The sequence below is a fragment of the Adiantum capillus-veneris genome, chromosome 12, assembly GCF_014529385.1.
Source record: "Adiantum capillus-veneris isolate H3 chromosome 12, ASM1452938v2, whole genome shotgun sequence".
Taxonomy (NCBI): Eukaryota; Viridiplantae; Streptophyta; class Polypodiopsida; order Polypodiales; family Pteridaceae; genus Adiantum; species Adiantum capillus-veneris.
The window spans coordinates 93,340,956-93,366,063 of NC_140942.1; positions in this window are offsets into that span (position 1 = coordinate 93,340,956).

Genomic DNA, 25,108 nt, shown 5'->3' on the forward strand with positions numbered 1-25,108 from the left:
CTTGAGAAGGAGAGAGAGTCTTCTTTACTTCACACATGAGCTAGTGTGAGTGTGTAGGTGATAATGCCTTTGAAAAATCAGCCCCCTCTCTCTCTTGGTCGACCCCTCTTGCTATTTGCTCTTGCTAGCATCCTATTGGACCTCCCCAGGCTTAGCCAATGGTAATTAAGAAGCATAAGTGATAGCCTTTTGACATGTGTCCCCCTTTCCCCTTTTATGAGAGCTTTAGGTAATTATTTAATTCAACTAAACTCTCATTGGACCCCTTTGCCTCCTAGCCAATAGGAATCAGGCAAGCCATTGGGCTGATGAATGCTCATTGGTACCCTTGGGAGACTGTCCAATAGTCTTCTAGAGAGCTTAATTCTTATTGGTTCTTTTATTAAGTGTTTTTTAATTAATTAAACTATATTTACTCTAGCCTAATTCTCATTGCTCCACCTCCAAGGCCATCCAATAGGAATTGGGTACACCTTGTGGGCATATGGGCTAGGGAGATGACATGTGTCCCTCATTCCCTTTGTGTGTGTAAAGGGAGCTTGTGTGTGTGAGAGAGAGTTTCTCTCTCATCCCCTACTTGCAAGGCTGGCCCCCTCCTATGTAGGTATTGCCAAAGACTTTTGGGACACACACAAAGCATCCAACTCCCCCAATGTTTGACCTTTGGACTCAACCTTTGAATTTTGGAACCTTTGGAAGTCTTAATGGGCTGAACCTTAGGGTCTTTTAAGCCCATTGTTGCACATGGATCTTTTACACATGCCCCCCCCTTTGGATCCCTATTTTCCCTCCTTTGGATCCCTACTGTGGCCGGTCTGCTAACTTAACCAATATTCTAGCTTTTTCTCCCCTAGCACTTCCCCATATTAAATGATCAGTTTAACATGAGAAAATCATTTAGGAGAATTAGATATTGATTATTATGACAATAATAGCATCTAAACCCAACCATAGATGGTACATTGTCCAAGAAAATGAAGAAAGTTGTGCATTTTTTGCAGTGCCAATGATGATTTAGCATCATCACCCCCTCTGAACGCACAGTCATTATGAAACTTTACACAATCTGTACGTTTTTTAGAGATATTCTTGGCTAGCATTTTTGTATGTCAAGCTTCTACGTGTAAATCTTCATCCGTAGCACCCATAGGAAACCACCCTTCAAAGCCTCGACATTCATCAAAATCGTAGGATTTTCCTTCTCATGCAACCCATGCATAAGTATAGAAGTAAAAATTTCCCAGATAACATGTTCACAATTAGCATGATCTAAACAATCTTCATAATTGTCAATGTCATCCTCTACTTCCTCATCTGCATCCATGCTACTTAACAATCCATCGTAAAAAAATCTGGCACCCCCTTTGAATAGGTATTCTCATCAAAAAATCCATCACAACTATTCAATTCATAGGCTTCACAACCAGATAAGAAAGCATCAATAACTTCGTCTTCATCTTGCCTAGAATCATCAACACCCATCATCATGTCTTCAACAACAATCATCAGCTCTTGCAACTCTTCAGACACATCATATGGCACTTATGGACTAACCTACACTTTGTCAAGCACTACATATTTATATAGCATACATATGTTTTTATCCATGCAATCATCTTCAACCAACTCATTGCTCATAGATCCATATGAGAAATGCAAAGGTTGTACCAACCTCTAAAAAAGCGCTTCCCTCACGAGAAGCATCATGTTTAGGTAGCTCACATGCATCACCACCACAAAGAAAACTATGTATCCCAACCCTTCGGAACAAGTGCATTATCCATCATAGGCATACATACATCATGCATCATCACGGTAGGACTTAGATCATCATCTCCTTCACTAGTATCAAGCAAGTAAGAAAGATCATACACACAAAGCTCACCCACTGGATCTGTTGTAGATGGTAGCCATGCATCCCTCCTAGAACTATGAAAGTTATGTAGCTTGCTAATATCCCGTGGTTGTGTGAACTATATAACATCCTCCCTAGCATCATATGAAGAAATGTGAGGAATCAACTTACCCAATTTAGCATAGAGAGTTTCCACTATGTTGACATCATCATCTCCTTCACTAGTATCAAGCAAGTAAGAAAGATCATACACACAAAGCTCACCCACTGGATCTGTTGTAGATGGTGTAGATCCTCAACATAGTATCAAGCAAGTAAGAAAGATCATACACACAAAGCTCACCCACTGGATCTGTTGTAGATGGTAGCCATGCATCCCTCCTAGAACTATGAAAGTTATGTAGCTTGCTAATATCCCGTGGTTGTGTGAACTATATAACATCCTCCCTAGCATCATATGAAGAAATGTGAGGAATCAACTTACCCAATTTAGCATAGAGAGTTTCCACTATGTTGACATCATTTTAGATCCTCAACATCTTATACATCAGCTTCATCATGAGCTTCAGTCATTTCGTCGTTTTGATCCCCTGATTTTGTTTCCTCATGTACTTCATGTATAGGTTCTTTGCAAAGTTCACCCTATGTATCTTGAGGTTGTATAGCCTCACCCTCAAATATTCCTACTGCATGTAAGGCATCTGCAAAAACCAACTTTTCATACACTGCTTTATCTTCATCGTTAGCCTGTAAGTAAGTAGCGTCATGTAGAAGCACTCATCAATCACAGCTTCCAATTTGATCGTACTTGTTCTCAAATATCTGAGTAATTTGGTAGACTTTGAATATGTTCTTGATATCTTGCATCATGCTCATCACTTACTTGTAGAATAGCTTTTTTGAAATATTCCCAATTGTCCTCACAGGCTTCGGTAAGCTCTTGTATCTGCTCCTTCAAATATGAACTCACTAATTGCTCAAAGGATCTAATCATTAACTCTTCTGGTATCCCTCTTGACTTGGTTTCCAACTTATAGCACTTTAGGTAGCCCTTTGGATCATAATCATCAAAGACTCGCTTCTCGTGTCGTACACCATATCCAATGATACATCCAAATCTTCACTTATTTGCTTCTTCATCTTCATGGTTTCCACTTCAAGCAAAGATCCTTGCACCAATTGGAGCATCTTTGAAAATGTGGAATTATTGACTTGCCAAAACCCTTTGCAATTAACTCTTCAATCAATTTCATCATCTGTTCTACATTCTCCATCTGCACCTCCCACCCGACTCATTTTGCATCGGGTTCACCAAGTATGTCGGGGGCTATGGGTTCAAAAGGTGAGTCGAGAAGGTGCAGGGCATTTGGCTGTGAGAGAGAGAGAGAGAGAGAGAGAGAGAGAGAGAGAGAGAGAGAGAGAGAGAATATTAGACACAATTGACAACCACTTAACACTTGAATTTGACAGCTTCAATGAGATTTCAAAGCTTGATTGGCCAAAGCGGACCGTTAATGACCTCATTACTTGAATTAAGTGATAATTGAGGAGTTCAAGCTCCCTACAATGGGTGAACCTGACTTAACGCATCGGTTAATAGAAAAAAATCTTCAAAAATCCACATAGAAGAAGGTAGAGAGAGTTCAATGATCTTGATGATGATGAATATGATGATGGAAAATCTCTCCTGTGTTGCTCGTCACTGTTGCAATTGCCTCCAGGAGCTCTCTTCTTCTCTTGCACGATAAAAACACCAATCGTCCTCCATGCAAAAATTTGTGCCCTTAAGTGCGTGTGTAGCCACTACTTTTCTCAAAATTTCCTTCTATTTTTAACTTGAGTTTGAATGTGTCTCCTCACCGCTTATTACTATTCTTGGCTTCACTTACCCTTCAAGGCTTGTGGGAGGGCCCCCCTTGTTGTCACCGTGTCGTGACAAGGGGTGGGGCACACCCCCTTTTCCTCAATAAAAAGAGCTCCCTCTTTGGGCCACAAGAAGAGTCCCCTATGACTTGCCATGTTACCACTATTCTGTGCGCCACCGTCGACGTCCGCCCGTCACCACCACAGGCAGCATGCAGTGCTGAATTCGATAGCCACCCACAGGAGAGCTCCCAAGCTCTTTGTCTCCGTTTCACATCCAAATGGGAAACTCATTGTGCTATTTATACATTATTATATACCTCATCAATCTCACATTTGGGTACATCTTACTACCACGTGGCATCACCCCATGAATTTTACCTCCAGGGCCTCCCAAACTCACCAAAAGAAGCATAAAAAAATGTTTTTTCTTCCTTGTTTCAATCACTTGCCATATGTGGCCCTTTAACCCAATGACCAAGCCGTCAGTTCCTATTGAAAGTCACAATCTTGTAATTCAATGCTTGTAGACCTTGTTGCTATCTGACCATTCCGGGCCCACTAACCGAGGATGCCAAAACTACCAAAAATCATCTGGCATCACACTATCGACAATTATCACCGACCTTGAACTTCAATATGTCGCCAACTTAGAGTCCAATTGACAAGCCATGAATCCCTATGGCCTTCACACACCGTATAGTCTCCATGCAAACCCTAGCAAGGCTTCAAAAACCTCATATTGCACACTAACTGAGGCAACCAACCTGGCATAGAACTAGCCCCCGATGAAACTTCAACTCGCAATATATTGGCAACCAGAACTCCGATTACTGATCTAAAAAGACTGACAAGCTCCACAAGATGATCACTTTAGGCCGATGCACTCATACCAACTTTGACCCTACATTAACAGCTATCCAATCCGGTACAAATCTACAAAACCATATGAACTTCAAGTTGTTATAACTTTCTCATGGTAGCTCTAATTGATGACTGGTAAAGATAGACATGTGGAGCTCCTTGAGCATTACAGTTCTAGTCCATAAACTTACATTAGTGATCACCTTAAACATACCCACTTTGATCTTCAAAAACATAGTTTTTGGCCCTTTAAAGCCGCATTTGGCATACATTCAACATTAAAACTTGCAAGTCCAGTTGGATGTTGTCAATGCTATCAACTCAAGAGGTTATCAAATCCTAAGAAGCCATCTTGGAGGAGGACCAACAAGAGACTTCCATGGGAGACACAGATACCTTACAATTCATGAATTTTGAAGAAACACGAACCACAAACGCAATTCTCCCTGAGCTTGTGGTTACACAAGAAGAAGTTGGACCCTTTGCACCTACAACCAGCTTTGACTGCAAACAAAGAAAAATTTCTCAAACAAGAGTATATGACAAAATTGAGCAAATATGGAAGGAGGCAATGCAGTAAGAAGAGAGGATTGTTCATTCAATCAATGTCAACCTTCTAACACCGGAAAATATCAATGAAGAGTGGCATCAAAAGGCTCTCCCCTACTTGCTAATCAAGTTTGAGGTGCTACAAATTGAAGAAAGATTACTCAAGGGTCTTGCTGCCAACCCAACAATAGTACATCCTAAGTGGCACAACATCTGGCTGAATTGCACCCAAGGTATCTCATTCTCTACACCAATGCACCAATATACATCAAGCAAGATCCGGTGCAGTGCCCAACCCAAGGGTTCACAGCTGGCAAAAGCATGGCATCATTAAAAAAAAAGCAACCTACCTGTCTCAATTACATGTGATTCCCATTACCACACCAAATAAGCCAACTAAATATTATATGGTGGAGAATCTCTCCTCCATGATACAACTTTTTTGTGGGATAACAAACTTGTCTTGCATCATGTTGGTCAAGATTTCTAAGTTGCTTCTCATCTGCTTATAGATATTACATTGAGCTAAGTAGACAGATGCCTCCTAGATGTCATTCCTTGAGGGAAATCAGAGCATGTGCTATGACTTGTTAGAACAATCATCATCTCTGTGGTTTTTATGCCAAGGTAATGTTCTTACCCTCATACTACATGTGGACATTCAAAGAGGTGTTCTATATGGGTTTCTTCACTTACAAAAGCAAGATATTTGGCCCAATCGTCGCTAGCTTAAGAGCTCAATTTGTGGGTTACTTAGCCATTGAGCACAAAAACAAGATTACTATGCATTCCATGTCTACTAAAGATAAAGCACTGTAGCAAAATTGTGCTAATATCATTAACTATAGTAGAATTATATTGACAACATAGAGCATTTTATTAAGGAGATTCCTAATGAAAAAAGAGAGATTGATTGGTTGGAGTCTACAACAAGAAACAACATACTAGTTATTTTGGCATAAACAATAACTTGAAAGAGAGAGAGGAATTGAGATTGACAATAGTTGAGGAACGGATTTACTTGGAGTCGGTCCCCCATCCAAAAGGAGTTTGTATTATAGATTCTCCCATGAAGAGATACTTGTATACAATACAATCTTTGTGTTCCTTAAGACCATTTGGTGCCATGAAGATGGAAAGCTTCATGCACCACAATTATGCTTCATGCACACAATAAAAACTTGGCTTGGCCTCAATCCCAAGACCTCAAACACCTTCAAAGGTGAAGAGAGCTAGCGGGGAGTGAGGATGGAGAAGAAGAAGAAGGATTGTTTTTATGAGAAAGAAGTATTCCTCTCACATTATCTCACTCATAGAGCATAGCATAGTTTAGTAATTGAGATGGAGAAGAAGATGAGCATGTTTGGAGCTTGGTACTTGCTAGGATTTGCATTCCATGGTCAAGTGTTTTTGGTGTAGGCTTCTCCACTTCTCCCACACATGAGAAGGAGACTCTCACATCATGAGTATGCTTGTGTGGGGTACAAGAGTCGGTATTCTCATTGAGTTTCCAAGAATACACTAGGTTGAAGGTTATTAGTCCATACTGGTGGCTAGCCAATGAATGGCTTTCTTCATATCAAGCAAGAGGGTTAGTCTTGTGATAGGTGTCCTTTATTTCCTCTTTGAAAAGAGAGCTTAATTCTTTAATTAACTGAAGTTGAATTCTTATTGGATCTCAAGGTAGGCTAGCCAATAGGATTTAAGCTTGCTATGGGTTGCTTAATTCTCAATGGGTCCCTTGGTAGATTGTCCAACAGGAACTAAGCTAGCTCATGTAGGGCTCAATTCTTATTGGTTCTCTTTGTGGGCTATTTAATGAGATTTAAGCTTTTTTTTATAGATCTTAATTCTCCTTGGTCCTTCATATTGGCTACCCATTAGGATTTAGGCTTAATTGTGGACTAGTTAGCTCCGAACCTGACATGTTTCCTTTATGCCTTAAGTGAAAAGGTGAGCTCGCTAGTGTGTGTGTGTGTGTGTGTGTGTGTGTGTGTGTGTGTGTGTTCTCTCCCTCACCCCCCTACACTTAGGGATCACCCAATGCAAGTAGGGAGTGCCACTTGACCCACTTGGGATCCATTGCAACCTTCGACTTAGTATTAAAAGGTCTAAATTACCTAGTGTTGGAAATAGTCTTTCCTATTGATCCTAGGACTAAAGGACTGTAACACTAACCTTGGGAGGCTTTAATGAATCTTACCCTCAGGTCATTTCAAGCTTCATTAAGTTCACATTTCTCTTTGGTAGACTTTCTCTTTCCTTGGTCCCTTACTGAGATAAGTCTAGCGTCACACATATTGATATGCTAACTCTTGGTCTCTGAATCTCCCCATTTTAAATGGCTAGTTTAAGATAATAAAATCATTTGAGAAAGTTAGATATTAAATTTTATTATATTAACTCTCCCTTGAAATCATTGTTGTCCTTGACTATGAGGTAGGAAAGATAAAGCATAGTCATTAGTCCATGGTTTCTTTAGGATCCCTTTTTACCTAGTGGTATCTTTCCAAAATGGATGACTAGTCCATTTGGTGCTTGGGAGACTTAGTTGTTGCAAGCATGTCTACTCTATAGTCCAAATCACTACTCTCATTAAATTGACAAGTTCTACTTGGTGCTTGGGAGACATGGTTTCCACAAACATGATAAGAAGTATGCATACCTTTAAATTTGTACACAATACATTATATAAATTTACACGTGCTTACTCAAGAGAGTCATTTTAAGCCTTAACAAGGTGCATACTATCCTTAAGTTGGATTCCTTACATTCATCTAGTATCTTCAAAAGGATAATTATGAAATTAAACAAGATACCATTGGATAATCTTACCATCTTGCAAGACCTTGTCTTCATGTCATAGGATAGACTCGGATTGGAGTACCTCTTCTTGACCTTCAAATTCCGGAGGATCTTGAATGAAGGCTTCTTGAGGTAGCTCTCTTTTATAAGGCTTAAGTAAGCTCACATGGAACGATTTTTGTATGAGCCAGTGATCGAGAAAATTCAATTGATAAGCCATCTCATTGATTGGCTAAAGAATTTGAAAGGGACCATAATATCTTTTTGCTAGTTTAGCATAATACTTTTAGTGTTCCATAGGATTCTTTCCCGAGGTATGTCTTTACGAAAATTTAGCAAGACCCAATCATCTTGCTTGAAGATCAAGGCTCTTCTATGCTTATTAGCAATATCCTTTTGCTTTTGTTGAGAGATAAATATAGCTTCTTTAATCTTTTGAAAAGATTATTTTAAGTCTCGCCTATATTCATCAGTCATAGCAAATGTACTTTGAGTATCAAAGGGATTTCGGATCTTTCCTCGATGATCTCAAATGGTGCTTTTCCCATAGAAGTATGTACAGTGTTTTGGTACGCATACTCTAGTAGTAGCTTTATAGAATGGTTGTCATCCCCTTGTTTTGTAGGTAACTCTCCAGGGATGTCAGTAATGAAAAAAATCTTGAAATTGGTTTATGAAATTATATAACTCTAATTCTTCTTGATTTCCATCATTTTTATTTAGTAAAGCAATAGATTCTCTAACAAAAATCATGTACGCGAAAATTGAACTTTTCATTGACTTGTCAAAAGCTTGTGTATATACAAGGGGTATGGTGTATCCTTTCTCACTTGTCTCTATTTATCTCTCTCTCTCTCTCTCTCTCTCTCTCTCTCTCTCTCTCTCTCTCTCTCTCTCTCTCTCTCTCTACTTAACGTAGATTTTTCTCTTAGGAAACTTCATAGAGGTAGCCATGCAATTAAACCATGGTGCCCCTAGAATTACATCTTCATGTTTGAGGGGAGAGATAAAGAATTTTTCTTTGCCCACATTACTTTGGACATGGAGTCTCAATTTCCCAATCAAGGAAGTGATCAAGGCTTCTTGTCCCTTGAAAGTCCCATCTGCCTGCATAGTATCCCCCATCTCATAAGCTTGTATCCTTAACTTAGTAGCTAGCTCACTTGATATGAAATTATGAGTTGAGACAGGATCAAAGAGGATAAAAGCATCATGTTCTCTCACCTTGCCCCATGCATAGGCAAGTGGTGACCCTTTACAATGACCATCCTCTTTTAGAGATTCAATCATAGAGGCTCTAGGTGGTTCATTGCGCAAGATTGATAGCCATGTCCTTGCTCCTGTAGCCAAAGAACAGGCGGGGGCTACTACCATAGCCAATCTAAGGCACGACCTTGAGGGGGGTTCTAAGGGAGGAAATTGACCATCTAATCCTCTTAGAGGAACTATCCCTGAGCAACGTAGACATGGTGTCCCTCTAAAGCACCTGAGACATAAGAAGCCTACATATCAGGGTCCCTTCCCTATGTCAGTACATATTCCTTTGATGGGATAGACATTTCGACTGCCCAAACCCTTTGCTCAAGTGCTGGCATTCATAAGGGTCAGTTTGCTATTTTAGAACCAAAAAGTTTTATTGTCAAAGAGTATCTCAAGAATCGAAGAGATAATATATTTTCTTACTTCTTCATGAAAGTCAAAACCGTATTTTTCTAGGGCTATAGCGAGAATGGGCTTATTTTAGCTTTCGTTAAAGTAATTGTTTTTGTATTTGTCTTAATCGTCGGCTTACTCTATGCATGGCAAAAAGGAGCTACTTTGCAGTGTGGCTTCTCATCTAATTTAATAGCATCACTTTTAAAAATACCTATATCATATCCTATATGTCACGTTACGTATTTATATCATTCCTGACTTACACAAGCAAAATTCTTGATAACAACAACATGTATAGGATTTCAACTCATTACTACTTTAGCTACTCATCTCTTTAGATTGTTTTTTATATGACTATACATGCTCATGCTAAGGTGTGTGTCGTACGTGCCTTTGTGCCATCCCTTGCCCCACCTGGGGTAACCATACAACATTGTTAGTGGGATCTTGAAAACATATTAGTACGAGGAAGCCCATTGTCCTTGCGACGCTTTTACCTCTCGCATATCAAAGTGATGGTCTTTCACCCGGTATAAGAACTTGTCTAGAGAAAGATCCAAAGCTCACAAAAGTTTGAAAAAGTTAGCAAGTATGTGTTGGCAAAGCTGAAAACTAAGCCTGAAAGGATGCAACCTTCTTTGATACCAATTGTTGGAAATGGGATTGCAGGGAAACATACATAGCTTGAAGAAGACAAAGGAAGCTCAAGGAACACAACAGAGAGTGTATTACCTAATGTGCAATGGAAAGATAAGTTAGCCCTAAAGTGATGGACATATATACAAGGCACGGGGGAAAAAACCTCCTAGTGAGGGAAAAAATGCCCCGAAAATCCTATGTGTGTTCACACACATCACTACCAAATGTATATGGTAAAAATTAACACTTCCATAGTACTTGTTTAATCATGGTCTTTTATCTTCTCTTAAACTAACCTAGATATTGTATAATACCTAGCCACCATCATATACATAGACACCAGCATATGCATATTCTAAGTTTATTAACATTTGAACAATAGTCCATGTTTAAACATGGTCTTTTCTCTTGTTGTAAACTAATCTAGATATTGTATAATACATAGCCACCAACATATATGTAGCTATGAAGCCTGCTCGATACACATGGTGTTGTCTTAGTGGTAAGATAGTTCAAGAAAACAAAAATACATAGATAATCCTCATAATAAAGCTAGTTTTTATCACTATCTCACTAAAGATATGATTGAATAACCACCTCAAGCACCTTTGGATAATTATAGTTCTATATGTTTGTAGTTAATTTAGTTCTCATGAATATTTCATGCTCTTTCCCTCTCCTTCTACCTCACATCATTCCCCTACCGCACTCTCTTCATTAATTGTACCAATCTTTCACTCCCCATTTTTTTGTAATGTGACTAAGTAATTGTAATGTACATGTACAAGAGACTGCTCAAACATGTTAGGAAATAAGACGTAGCTAAATAGATAATTGAGTAGATTACTTAATGGAGAGAGACAGATTTACATACACAAGATTATAGATTAGAGAGAGAGAGAGAGTACACACGATATACGTGGTTCACCCAATGTGGGCTACGTCCACGGGAAAGCAGCCACTCAATGGCTTTAGTACTTCAAAACAAGAAGTAGTTTACAAAGGGATTATACCCTTAATGGAGCTCCCACCTTGCTTCACTCTCACCACCTCACACTCACCTTGTGGCATCAACTTCACACTATGAAATGTGTGTAGAAATGGCCTCCTTTTATAGGCCAAAAGGGCTGCCCTCTCTTATGAGAGGCAGCCATGTGTAGCCGCCCTTGTGCGAATAAGTCCAAATCGGACCCTCCAATCCGCCCATGTGTGGCCGCCCTTGAGAAGACAAGTCCGCTTTTGAATTCGGCCACCGGCCACCAGCCATTGACTACTGACCAACCGACCGGTTGTTTTCCGACCACTTTCCGGCCGCCGTCCGACCATAATATTCCGACGAAAAGGAATATTCCGGCGAGGGGAAAAAAAGTCTCGAGGGCCTCCGCCCCCGAGGCCCCTAAAGTTGCCCCTGATTCTTGTCCGTGAAAATTTTGGTTTCCGATGAGTGATTTTCCTTCACGCACGATGGCTTCTCCTCAGAATGGGGGCCTTACAAATGTGCGCTTTTACCACAGAAAATTACAAGGGTAAATCAAGCTCCATACTTAACAATCTCCCACTTGGAGACTGATCTCCAAAACAAACCTGTGACTGCTTTCCATCCTGGCTTCTTATCCTTGAATGCAGATTGAAGATGAGCAAAAGCTCAACTTCTCCTTGTTGACTACCTTTGTAAACATGTCTGCAGGATTTTCACTTGTATGCACCTTTCCTAGCATTAGCTGTCCCTCTTCCAAAAGAGTGCGTATGACGTGATATCTCACCTCAATGTGCTTTGTCCTTAAATGAAAGGCTGAGTTCTTCGCAAGATGGATAGCACTTTGGCTATCACTGTACAAGACACAATTGTCTTGTTTGAATCCAAGCTCTTCTAAGAATCTGTGAAGCCACAGAATTTGCTTGCCTCCGTCATTGCTACATACTCTGCTTCCGTGGTAGAAAGTGAAACCACTTTCTGCAGCTTTGAAGCCCAGCTTACTGCTGTGCCTTCAACCATGAACACATAGCCAATAGTGCTCCTTCGAGTATCTTTGTCACCTGCCATATCTGCATCAGCATACCCTTCTAGAAAAATATCAGTTCCTCCAAAATACAAAGCATTTGTTGTTGTCCCTTTTAGATACCTAAGTATCCACTTCACAGCTTGCCAATGCTCTTTACCTGGGTTGTCCATGAACCTACTCACAACTCCCACTGCATGTGCAATGTCTGGCCTTGTCCAGACCATAGCATACATTAGAGAACATACCGCTGCAGCATATGGAACTTTAGACATATAGGCTATCTCCTCTTGTGTCTTTGGACACATATCCTTCGTTAGTTTAAAACGACCAGCCAAAGGTGTAGAAACTGGTTTTGGATTTTGCATTGCAAACCTTTCTAGTACCTTCTTGATGTAATCTTCTTGAGATAGCTTTATTGTCTTCTTCGTCCTGTCCCTTGATATTTTCATACCAAGTATCCTCTTTGCAGCACCTAAATCTTTCATTGAAAAAGATTTAGACAGCTCCTCTTTTAGGTCTTTGATGTCCTACATGTTAGCACTTGCAATCAGCATGTCATCAACATACAACATTAGGATGATGAACTTCCCATCTCCCAAATTCTTCGTGTAGACGCAGTGATCCGAGTTGCATCTTGTGAATCCATGATCCAACATCCATCAATCAAACTTCAAGTACCATTGTCTTGATGCTTGCCTTAAACCATACAAGCTCTTCTTTAATTTGCAAACGATTTTCTCCTTACCTTTTACTTCATACCCCTTTGGTTGAAGCATGTAGATTTCCTCCTCTAAGTCATCGTGAGGGAATGCCGTATTTACATCCATTTGCTCGAGATTTAAATCATGAGTAGCCACAAGGCTTAAGACAAGCCTAATTGAGTTCATTTTACAACAAGAGAAAATATTTCATTGAAGTCAATACCTTTCTTTTGAGAAAACCCTTTTACCACAAGCCTAGACTTGTACCTTTTCTTCCCACCTTCTTCTTCCTTCAGCTTGTACACCCATTTGTTTTGAAGTGCCCGCTTACCTTTAGGCAACTCAACCAACTCCCATGTTTGGTTGTGATGTAGTGAGTCCATCTCCACTTGCATGCTCTTCGTCCATTCTTCTTTGGATTCATGTCACATAGCTTCTTCGTATGATTCCGGCTCTCCAGAATCTGAGATCAAGAGATGGTTGAAGGAAGGAAAAAACCTTTCTGGAGGTCTACTTGCTCTTGTAGATCTTCGAGGAATAGGTTGAGGCTCCTCATTTGGTTGACGTTGTTGCACATTGTCACCGTTTGCAGTCCTTGAGTCTTCACCGTCCTCAAGCTCCATGTACTCATCACCTGTTTCTTTTGTTTGTTTTCTTTCCAAGTAATCTTTGTACATATTTTTTTCGTTAAAAATTACATCCCTACTCCTTAAGATTTTACCATCTTCACGATTCCACAGGCGATACCCAAAGTAACCTTCTCCATAGCCAATGAAGAAACACTTTTTGGACTTTGCATCTAGCTTTGATCTTAGGCTTCTATCTATGTGCATGAAAGCCTCACACCCAAACACTTTGAGAAATGCATAATTCACCGGTTTTCCTGTCCATGCCTCTTCTGGAACTCCCCCATCGAATGCCGTTGAGGGTGACCGGTTGATTAAGTACACAGGCGTACTTACAGCTTCCGCCCAAAGCTCAAGCGGTAGGCCTTCATGTAGCCGCATGCTTCGTGCTCGCTCCATGATTGTCCTGTTCATCCTTTCCGAAATCCCATTTTGTTGAGGTGTCCTTGGGGTTGTCCTTTGCCTCCGAATTCCATTGCTAGCACAAAAGCTTTCGAAAGCTTGGCTGCAATATTCACTTCCATTGTCGGATCTGAGGCATTTAACCTTGGTACTTGTTTCATTCTCCACAAAGGCTTTCCACCTTTGAAATATGCAAAATACATCCGATTTATTCTTCATGACATAAACCCATGTTTTTCTAGTCGCATCGTCTATGAATGTTACATAGTACAATGAGCCACCAAGTGATGGTGTACTTGCAGGACCCCAAACATCAGAATGAACCAACTCAAGTTTTTTATTTTTTCTTTCATTTCGTGATTTTTGAAATTTTACCCTCTTTTGTTTACCATAAACACAATCTTCACAGAACTCTAAGTCCACTTCTTTCAAACCTGGTAGAAGCTTCTTTGTTTGAAGGATTTGCATTCCTTTGGCACTCATATTCCCAAGTCGATAGTGCCACACTGCACTGTTAACTTTTGTAGTTCTGCACAAGCTGAAGGTTGCGTGCTAACAGTACACAAGTAAAGTCTACCTACCTTTTCTCCCTTGGCAACCACCAAAGATCCCTTTGAGATCTTCCACGGTTTGTTTCCGAATACAATGTTGTGACCTTCATCGTCCAATTGTCCTGTAGAGATCCAATTTTTGAGAAGAGAAGGAACATGCCTAACATCTTTAAGCTTCCATTCATTTCCGTTAGCAGTTTTTACAGAAACTATACCTTTGCCGACAATCTCACAAGCTTCATCATCTCCCAAGTATACATACCCAAAATTACCTTTGGTGTAGTCTTGGAAATGTTGCTTGTGTGGTGTCGCATGGAATGAAGCCCCGGAATCTACTATCCAGGAATTAGACACATTGTCTAATGAGAGAATTAGAGCATCTTCCTCTACTTTACCTGCCACATTGGCCTCCGATGTTGGCTTGTTGTCTTGAGACTCTGTCTCCTTCTTCTTCTTGGACCAGCAATCCTTCTTGATGTGGCCCTTCTTGCCGCAGTTCCAACATTCAAGAACTGACTTTGTGCGTGACTTGCTCCGTCTTGAGCGATCACGACCCTTTTGGTTTTTGAACCTTTCCTTAGGCCTTCCTCTTGTTTCCACTGACAATTCAGCACTTGATGATTCTCCTGTACTTCTCCTTCGTATTTCCTCGCTTAGGAGAACACCCACAACATCATCAAACTTAAGAGTATTTGTGCCAGAAATAGAATTACTTACAGCCATCACAAGGCTGTCCCAACTATCCGGTAGAGATGATAGTATAAGGAGAGCTCGCACTTCGTCATCGAAATTGATTTTCACCGATCGAAGTTGACTTATGTTTGTGTTAAAGTCATTTAGGTGTTCTGCAACTGAACCATTCTCTGCCATCTTTAGATTGAACAAGCACTTCATAAGAAATACCTTATTGGATGCCGATGGTTTCTCGTAGAAGTCGTCAAGTGACTTCATCAAGTCCTCCCTGATCTTCATCTCCGAAATGTTGAAGGCCACCGTTGATGCCAAGCTTAACCGGATTGTTCCCAGTGCCTTTCGATCAAGGACAATCCATGCTTCATCTGCCATCGTTGCGGGCTTCTTTGTAAGACCGCCTAGTGGCAAATAGAGGTCCTTCTGGTAGAGATAGTCTTCAATCTGCATCTTCCAATGTTGGTAGTTTTTGCCGTTGAACTTCTCAATCTTGAGCTTCCCTTCCTCCGCCATAACTCCCCCTCAATTCAAGGAATCCTTTCCTTGAGATAATTTAGCTACGAGCAAACCTTGCTTTGATACCAGTTGTTAGGAAATAAGACGTAGCTAAATAGATAATTGAGTAGATTACTTAATGGAGAGAAACAGATTTACATACACAAGATTATAGAGTAGAGAGAGAGAGAGAGAGAGAGATTACACACGATATTCGTGGTTCACCCAATGTGGGCTAGGTCCACGGGAATACAGCCACTCAATGGCTTTAGTACTTCAAAACAAGAAGTAGTTTACAAAGGGATTATACCCTTAATGGAGCTCCCGCCTTGCTTCACTCACACCACCTCACACTCACCTTGTTGCATCAACTTCACACTATGAAATGTGTGTAGAAATGGCCTCCTTTTATAGGCCAAAAGGGCTGCCCTCTCTTATGAAAGGCAGCCATGTGTAGCCGCCCTTGTGCGAAGAAGTCCAAATCGGACCCTCCAATCCGCCCATGTGTGGCCGCCCTTGAGAAGACAAGTCCTCTTTTGAATTCGGCCACCGCCCATTGAATTCAGCCAGCGGCCACCGGCCATTGACTTTCGACCACCGGCCAACCGACCGGTTGTTTTCCGACCACTTTCCGGCCGTCATCCAGCCATAATATTCCTGCGAAAAGGAATATTCCGGCGAGGGAAAAAAAAGTCTCGGGGACCTCCGCCCCCGAGGCCCCTAAAGTTTCCCTGATTCTTGTCCGTGAAAATTTTGGTTTCCGGTCAGTGATTTTCCTTCACGCACGATGGCTTCTCCTCATAATGGGGGCCTTACAAATGTGCGCTTTTACCACAGAAAATTACAAGGGTAAATCAGGCTCCATACTTAACAAAACAAACCCAGTGCGAAAACTAATGGAGATGAAAAAGAACGACAAACAAGACATGGAAAACTGCGTTAAGTACCTACCCTTTGGGAAACTCTACCCTTCAACCATATGGGATTTCCATGAAGTGTGTAAACCATTGTACTCATATAAACATACCAAAACTATAACTAAACAAATATTACTCTTTTACAAGGCAAAAAACCTACCCCCTAATGTGTATAATAAGAGTGAGGGAGTGGACGGCTATGTGATAGCTATAACAAGCAAAATAAACTGGATACCGGTGTCAGGGGATATGTGTTTGCTACATGAGCCGAGCAGGCACCAGCGGGCCTCTGCCTATGGGAGGTGTAAAAGAGAGAGAACAAGAACAACTGATGCAACTGACTCTGGCAATCTCCATAATCATCAATTAATTGATTAATACATTTGAGTACAACTTAACCTTTAGCCAAGGCGGGCTGTTAACAGCATCGTAACTTGGATCGTCTGCTACTAACTAGGAGTTTAAGCTCCCGCTTAACAGAATAACCGGGCCGTTAACGACACCGGGGCTAACAATTATTTAATCAATCTCTAGTCGATGACGGTGATGATAATTATCTCTTGTCACTTCATCTGCTTCGAGTTCCCTTAGATTCAGCAAGCTTCAATTTTGTCAATTATTTTGCAGCTTCCTGCTCCTTATGCTTTGCACTGGCTTAATTGCCGATAGCTTTTAACTTCTTCCTGCTCTTCAGGTGCTACCCGAAACTTTATCCCTTGCTTGGTTGCCTCAACCAGGCTTGTCCTATGCTTCTTCTACTTCGATCGAGTTCTCCTTCTCAAGCTTGCTTTTGCTTAATTTAAATTTGCCGCCTTAGTTGCTTCGGAAAAGCTTCAATCTCCTTCCCTATTTCTCTTGCCCTTCTCCTTGCTTGATGCCCTTCTCCATCTCCCTTTTCTTCTCAAGGGCCGAGAGAGAGAAAGAACACGAGCCTTCCTTGTCTTGCCCGAGAACAGGAGAGAGAGAGAGAGAGAGAGAGAGAGAGAGAGAGAGAAAGAGCTTTGCTTGTCGAGGATGAGCCGCGAGCTTCTTCCCCTTCTCACCCTTCGACTCCTTGCTCCTCCTTATACCTTGCCCTTGGTTACCTCCTCGTTAACTCCCTTATTTCCTGTTTGCTTGCAATACCCCCATCCCATGCAAAAGCGTCCCTTTCTATTGTTAGCGTGCCCTCTCCCTTCAATAGTGCTGCCACTACTGACGTGGCATGAGAACGGCCGCTATGATGTGGTAGTCGACGATTTTGGCAGCTCAGATCATGACCCCACTGGTGCTAGAAGGGAGTTCCATGGCGTGCTTGTCATCTTTTGTTTCATGAAGGTCGCGTTCTAAGCCTCACCGAGCCCACTGCGAGCTCGTCTCCTCTTCCCTACGCCTCCTTCGCTGCCTGCACGTTTTTTCCCATTTTCTTTTTCCTCCTCTTCACACAATGGGTGGCCATTGTTTTTTAATGGATTTTGTTATTTTACTTGGGCGGCCACAACCCCTTACTTGGGGCCGACTAAAGAATCGGCCAAAGCTTCTCCATTGGGCGGCCACAACCCCTTACTACATGCCGACTAAAGCATCGGCCAAAGCTTCTCCATTGGGTGGCCATAGCCCCCTTGGCTCTAGGCGGCCTTGCCACTTGGTTAAGTTGGGTGGCCTTTTGGCGGCTTGCTTCCCTTGTAAGGGCACCACATTTGGCATACACGCCGGCCATCCTTGTCAAGGCTCTCATTAGCCCTAAACTCACAATATCATCGCGAATTTTACTGCCCATATCGGCATCTTGAATAATGAAAAAATTACCCAGCTCAGCAGTGCCTGCAACTGCCATCGGCTGCAAGTCGTACTATCTGATCAAGTCGGACTCTTCATAGCGAGTCGTAAATTCCTGTAGACTTCTCAAGCTGCATAGAATGCATACAAACCTTGGTGAGGCTGTTAATTTCTAGATGGCACTCCGACCGAACGGACCAGGTTGGTACGGAACTGGCCCCCGGTGCATCTTTAACGGCCAATAACTTGGTAACCGGAACTCCGATCACTGATCTAAAAAGACTAATGCCCTCCACAAAGTGAGCACTTCATGCCCGTGCATTCATTTCATCTCTGTCACTTCAGCTGCAATTGCCCAATCCAGTACGGATCTACAATCGACTTGAACCTTAAATTGCCATAACTTTTGCACCGTAGCTCCAATTGATGAGCCGTAAAGACAGGCCGATAGAGCACTTGAAGCACTGCAGTTTTAGATCATAACATCCCATATGTGCTCACTTCAAGCATAGTCCTTTTTATCATCATTAAGGCATGTTTTGGCCCTTTTAAGCCGCATCTGGCATACATTAACCATTAAGCTTGGCGTGTTAACAAGCCTTGATCACTACTCAATAAATGTGTAGGCTTCAAAGAAGCTTAACTTGCATTTTGTTGCTCTTTTTCTCTTCATGGCAGCGGAGCTGCACGACATCCACCCCCTCTGAACCTGAACACCCTCCAGCCTGTGCCAACTGCACTTCAATTCGCATCTGCTATAGATACCTTATGCTCTTTTCCATCATCAGACTAACATAACTGGTAAACATATGAAAAATGAAATAAGGCTTATACCCTATCATCAATGTTCTAGCTTAATCATTAGGTAGTTGCCCATCAAAAATCTTTGAACCACATCTGCCGTATCTTCAAAGCATTCAATTATGGAAAATCTGTTTAGTGAATGCCGCCAGACTCAAGTGCTCCAGTTAATGATGCACACGGCTTGACCATTAAGCTCGCTTTAGGGAACCTTGTCAAGCTCAAATATGCCTTACTCTCTCTGCACGCGGAATGGCCGTCAAGTTCTGGTAGTAGAACCAACTCAAAAGATGTGAAGATACTTCATCAATTGTCCAAAAAAATCAATTGGAAGCCAGCCATGTAATCTTATTGACTGCATTACCGAAAACTCTTCTGACTTAGCATAGATCTAGAAAACAAAACCTTGCACCATGCAACCTGCTACATCAGATAGCTGGTACTCTTCAAATCTGCAACTAGCACTTTAGTAGCCCCCGGGATCAAATGAGAACCCAATCATTTGCCCCACTGTAATCATTCCTTTTAAAAAACTTGCACCATCCTCCAAGATCTTAGGAAAAATACAAGAATTTCCAATCATTACAGCATAAACATAAATTAACCCACAAATATTCATGCAAACTGCCTGGATCATATGGCATATAAGTCAATTCCAGGATCATGCATATATATGTCACCTCCTGGGTCAAAAGCTAGCTCAAAACCCTCTACATCATAGAGTAACATCAGATTCCATGTAGCATCAGGTAGCACTAGATACTGCCATATTCCCTGTGCAATTGGCTCATCCAATTGTCGATCGTCAATCACAGGTAAAAGCATTGGCAGTGCACCTTCACTCTCACTAGTATTGGAATCCCAATCTTGCATATCTAGATACATCAAGTCTCTGGAAAAACTCTCTTCATTAGGCGCGAAAGATGCATCTGAAAACAATTCTTTATCTTGTAGAGGCTCAAAATCAAGTAGAGCCTCATCTAACAACTGCATAAGGTCATCATCAGCTGCATTTGAACAAACTTGCTCATGTATGAATTTGGTTTGATTGACATCCTTAGCATCTGTGTTTGAGAACCCTTCCAAAGCTTTGTCCAATAAGCACATAAGGTCCAGGTCCACCGCTTCAGAAGTTTCCTCCATCTTGCACATCTCAGGTTGCTATAAACTAAGATTTTCACATATGACATGCATACTAAATACATTTGTTGTAGACTGCTCCTCAAGTCTTTTACCCTCATCCAAATATCTTTGCACTTATGCAGCAGAAAGTTCATCATGCCCATTGAAAATTTCATCTACTGCCCTGTTTGTATCATCGGCACAATGAAATCAATCATATTCATCAACAAGAGATTGCACTTCACTATGCACCCCCTCTGAATCAGCATCATCAAATTCATGATCATTCTGCCATAGTGTGAGCCCTGTGTCACAAATTCTTGATAGAGAAGAGGTTTGCTCCTCTTCTAAATCATCAGCAAATTCAGGATCAGCCTGCCAGATCGGTAGCTCTAGGTCATAGAAACTTATCAAAGAAGGAGTCTGCACCCCCTCTGATTCATCATCATCACATTCAAGACCAATTTTCCAATTTGGTAGCTGTGATTCACAAAAGCTTGTCAATGAAGGAGTCGTCACCCCCTCTGAATCAAGTACACACTCTTGCTTAGCCAAGTCCTCAAAATCTGATTCATCCAAATTCGGTAAATCTGGTATACCAAAATCCATGGTCCTGCTGCTCTCAACAGTAGCCCTGCTTTGACCTATGACATTTGTATCATTAATCAACTCTTTGGCAAAACCTGTACCAGTATCTTCAATCACCTCTATGGTAGAATCTGTACCAGAAAAGTTTTGCTCTACTTCTGAGTCAGTAGCAAAAATATCAGCTGAAACCGAATCTTGATGCATGTCTTCTTGAATATGGTTGCACTCATTCACCTGCACAATTTCTTCCTGAGCTTTAGCCACTTCATTGTTTTAATCCCCTAATTTCTTTCCTCTTGTACTACAGGTATATGTTCTTTGCAAAAATCACCTTCTGTATCTTGAAGCTGTAAAGCCTCACCCTCAAAGACTTCTACTTCATGCACGGCATCTGCAAATCCCAACTTTGCATATATAGCTTTGACTATGTCTTCATCATTAGCCTGTAAGAAGGTAGCATCTTGCACAATAAACTCATCAATCACAACTTCTAACTTTGATCGTACTTGTCCTTGAATATCTGCGTAGTCTGGTAGACTTGAACTTTGTTCTTGATAGCTTTCATACTACTCATAACTTACTTGCACAATAGCTTCTTTGAAATCCTCCCAGTTGCCATTGCAGGCTCTGGTAACCTCTTGAATCTGCTCCTTTACATATGAACTCACTAACTGCTCAAAAGATTTGATCATCAACTCTTCTGGTATCCCTCCTACCTTGGTCTCCAGCTCATAGCGCTCTAGGTAGCCCTCTGGATCATATCCATCAAAGAGTCCTCTCTCGTCATATACTGCATCTAAAGCTGCATCCAAAGCTTCATCCATTTGATTTTTCTTCTTTACGGTCTCTATTTCAAGCAGAGATCCTTGAACCAATTGAAGCATCTTCGAAAAATCGGGAACTATTGACTTATCATCAAAACCATTCGTACTTAATTATGCAATCATCTTCATCATCTGCTCTAAATTCTCCATCTTTACCTCCCACCCGGCTCGTTTCGCGTCGAGTTCACCAAAGATGTCAAGGGATATGTGTTCGCTACGTGAGCCGGGCAGGCGCCTCTGGCTGTGGGAGGTGTAAAAGAGAGAGAACAAGAACAACTGATGCAATTGACTCTGGAAATCGTCGTAATCATCAATTGATTGATTAATACATTTGAGTACAACTTAATCTTTAGCCAAGGTGGGCTGTTAACAGCACCGTCACTTGGATTGTCTGCTAACTAGGAGTTTAAGCTCTCGCTTTACATAATTAACTGGGTTGTTAATGACACCGGGGCTAACAATTATTTAATCAATCTCTAGTCGATGACGGTGATGGTAATTATCTCTTGTCGCTTCATCTGCTTCGAGTTCCCTTAGATCTTCAATTTTGTCAATTATTCCGTAGCTTCCTGCTCCTTATGCTTTGCACTGGCTTAATTTCCGTTCATAGTTTTTAACTTCTTCTTGCTCTTCAATTGCTAGCCAAAACTTTATCCCTTGCTTGCTTGCCTCAACCAGGCTCGTCCTGTGCCTCTTCTACTTTGACCGAGTTCTCCTTCTCAAGCTTGCTTTTGCATACTTTAAATTTCCCGCCTTAGTTGCTTCAGAAAAGCTTCAATCTCCTTCCCTATTTTTCTTGCCCTTCTCCTTGCTCGATGCCCTTCTCCATCTCCCTTTTCTTCTCAAGGGCAAAGTTCTCTGAACATTGTGTTTATGGTAAACAAAAGAGTGTAAACTTTCAAAAAGCAGGAAATGAAAGAAAAAATGACAAACTTGAATTGGTTCATTCTAATAAACATAGGTTATGTTATGAAGAATAATTCCGATATGTTTTCCATATTTCAAAGGTGGAAATACTTTGTGGAGAATGAAGTAGGTACCAAGGTTAAATGCCTCATATCTGACAATGGAGGCGAATATTGCAGCCAAGATTTTGAAAACTTTTGTGCTAGCAATGCAGTTTGGAGGCAAAGTAAAACCGCAAGGACATCTCAAGAAAATGGCTTTTTGGAAAGGATCAACATAACAATCATGGAGCGAGCACGAAGCATGCGGCTACATGCATGCCTACCGCTTGAGCTTTGGATGGTAGTAGTAAGTACATTTGTGTACGCAATCAACCGGTCACCCTCAATGGCATTGGATGGGGGAGTTCCAGAAGAGGCATGGACATGTAAACCGGTGAATTATGCATTTCCCAAAGTTTTCGGATGCGAGCCTTTTATGCACATAGACAAAAGCCTAAGGTCAAAGATAAATGCAAAGTTCAAAAAGTGTTTCTTCATTGGCTATGGAGAATTTGACTTTGGGTATCACCTATGGAATTCTGAAGATGGTAAAATCTTTAGAAGTAGGGATGTAATTTTCAATGAGCAAAATATGTACAAAGACTACTTAGAAAGAAAACAAACAAATGATGAGTGTGCGTGTACGCGGATGCGTGCGTGTGTACGTGGTGCGGTGCATGCAAAGAAGGGGGAAGAGCACAAGCCAATGTGGGTGGAGCAGCCTCACAAGACTTAAGATGAGGAGCTCCTTATTCTCATTACATCCTTATTCTCATATATAATGAAGAATAAGGATATGTACACATGTGAGCGGGCGACCGGACAGTGGACGTCGGGGCGGGCAAAAGACGGAGCGCCTTTACCCCAACAATCTCCCACTTAAAGGTGATGCACCGATAAGTGAGGCCTACTAGCTAAACTACTAGTATGTACAAGAAACTAAGTGAGAGACTCTCTCAACCTACACCCACTAGCTCACTCTGTCGATCTACACGTAGTCATATCGGCTCTGGTGGTAGGCGAGTGTGCGTACCCATGCTAGAGCCTGCATGTAAATCCCGCAGACAAATTTGTATGGTCTGCAAAGCTCCACGAAGCGTAATGCTAGTGTTGGCCACCGTACGACTGACAATCCCTGCTGCAAATGCTCCCACTACAGCTGCTAGGTCGGGCCTCGACAGCAACAAGTCAAACATGAGACGCCCGAACGTTGACAAAATCTGTGCAAGGTTAGATGTACTCGCCTCCCCTACGCTATCTGCAATCACTGCATCCTCAGGACTGCCCATTGTGTATGGATGTGTCAACATCGACACTGGGGAAGCTATGTCCCTCTCACCCATAGGCAAAACTGTGCATCCTGACACCAACTCATCAGCCTCTAACATGAGCATGTCAAAAAACTCCATATCTGTCAGCTCTGTCTGTGTCTCTTGGGAGCAGACATACTCTACCTCTTCTTGCACAAAGTCTGACAACAACTGTTGTCTCTCACTAGAGCACTACCACTCTATCTCTGTCTCTACAGAGTCTACTAGCACCTCCTGCATAGCTATATGCTCTGTCTCTTGAGCATGATGGAGATCACTGGCGAAAAAGACATGTCTCGCCTCTCACTCAAAGCATGCTAGCAACAAAATTGAGAGTGCGCAGTCTTGAATCTCAGACACATACATAGGATATACCAGGCCGCTGCGAGCTCCTCTGGCAATCACTAGTTAACCGCAATGCATCTGGAAATACTGCTCTCTAAGCAGTACCTGACAACTAGAAACTGCCAACTCTCTCACTGAGATCAAGCTCTTCTCAACTAAGGAACATAGCGCACATGTCGTACCGTGTATGACGCACCACTAGGCAATGACAAACAAACATCTCCTGCACCCTCTATGTCAAACACCAAACCATCGGCCAAGTGCACACAACCAAGTCTCCCACTAGAAAATGTGCTAAACCACTCATGACATGGTGTGACATGGAAAACTACATCGCTATCTAGTAACCATTGCGGCAAAAGTGTGCTAACCATAGACAAATTTGCAAGAGGTACACTGGAGGCAAGCGTGACATCATCGCCACTAGCATAGACTGCCATTGGAACTGTCTCTCTAACATCTGCCAAATCCGTATCTGCATCTCACATACATCTCTGATGCTATCTCATACGTCTGAAACAATGGCATCTAATGTGCCCTGTGTGACTGCAATGCCAATAGTGCATGTATCGGCAAGAATGAGACCGCCATCTCGCAATGTCACTCATGTCTGTTGCCATAAGCGAACGCCAAAATGGCAACAGTGGGAGATCACTCGACCACTATGCTAATAAAGCATAAACCAACCAGTAGCTCAATAGTGAAAACCTGTAAGTTGCATGCTGTAGTCTCACGCTTGTAATATGCGTCGATGTGAGAACATGAAGCAAAATCAAAGGAAACCTGTAACCACTACG